This window comes from Podarcis tiliguerta (assembly GCF_965153285.1).
Source record: "Podarcis tiliguerta genome assembly, chromosome: 6".
In the NCBI taxonomy this organism is placed as follows: domain Eukaryota; kingdom Metazoa; phylum Chordata; class Lepidosauria; order Squamata; family Lacertidae; genus Podarcis; species Podarcis tiliguerta.
In genome coordinates this window covers 90,697,460-90,699,016 of record NC_139539.1, presented here as the reverse complement: position 1 = coordinate 90,699,016, position 1,557 = coordinate 90,697,460, and positions in this window count along the sequence as shown.

Sequence of the window (1,557 nt, the reverse complement as noted above, 5' to 3'; positions counted from 1 at the left end):
AACCCTTTCGTCTAGCGGGTTTTCCGTCTTGCGAGGCATTCGTCTTGCGGGGCACCACTGTAGTTTACAACAATCGCAGAGGAGATGCCAACAACGACAACAAAAGACGCACAAGCACACACAAACTGAAATAGTTTACAAGCTGCCTACTGCATAAAATGTTTCTGCATAAGCCTGGTGGCAAATAAGTTTTTATTAAATGTTTGAGAGTCAGTACAGAAGGCACCTGCTGGATCTCTGCTGGAAGAGCCCCCACAATCCAGGCTGCACTCTGGCACTTTTAAAGCAAATTGATTTCAACAGGAAGTAATTATGCATGTGCTTAATTCCCCATTAATTCTCCCATATGGGATTCAATTTGGCTGGGTTGTGCCCGGTGTGTTTTACTATCCTTTTCTTAATTTCCATCGTTTTCGGGGGAGATGGAGCTACTTAGTTCTCCAACAAGCTCAACTGATGTTGCTTTCTAACCAATACACCTTGGGTGTGATCCAAGAGCGCTCTTCTTATATTCTAGCCCTTAAAAAACATATAAATCCTGAAATATACTCAGAGTCGCAAAGTGATTTCATGCTCTTTATTCAGCTCATAGTGGTGAGGAGGAATGAATGAAAGTCCCCTCAAAGTATCTGCTTTATATACATTATTTACACAATGAGCTGCACATGATTGGCTAATTCTGGAATTCTACTGTAAGCCAATCAGGTTGCGGATTCACTTCTATCTGGAGCATGATTGGGTGGTTCCTGCCAACCAATCATACTGCTGCATTGTTCTAGGACCAATCAGACTGCTGCATTCTGAATCCTATTGTTCTAGGACCAATCAGACTGCTGCAATTTGGATCCTATTGTTCTAGGACCAATCAGACTGCTGCAGTTTGGATCCTATTCAACTCAGTACATAACAAATCCAGAACTGAACTTTGATTTCTTTTTCCTTTTCCTTTTCCTTTAATTTTTATTTTGCTTTAAAAAAATACAGATAAATATAAACAACCAAAACTACAAAAGAAAAACCCATAATAATAATAATAATAATAATAATAATAATAATAATAATAATGGAAAAGGCTAAAAAAAACTACAAAAAATATCAATGGCATAGAACACAAGCCATTATGAGAATAAGCAAGCCATTGTTTCCCTGCTTCCAGGCTCTATCCATGGGCTTTTGCCTGGATAGGAAAGCAGGATGAAATGGTCCTACTCTGGAATACAATGAGGCAGGCAAAAGCATCATGGGGAGAGGGGAGACTGCGGGGGGGGGGGCACCTTGTAGCTGCAGGAGGAAGAAAGAGAATTACAGCCAGATCTACAAAGGAAAGGGGCAGATTAAATTTATTCTAATGCGTATTGATCCTACTTCACATAATTAACACCTGTGGCCCACAGATGCAGCAGAAATTGGAAAGGAGGTGCCGTGTTTGTGGTGAAAATGGAACTTGCGCCGCTTCAAAGTGATTTGATGCAGTGCATGTACAGCTGCATTTAAAAAGGTATATCTTTCCAAGGTAAAAGTAAAGGGAGCCCTGACTGTTAGGTCCAGTCGCAGACA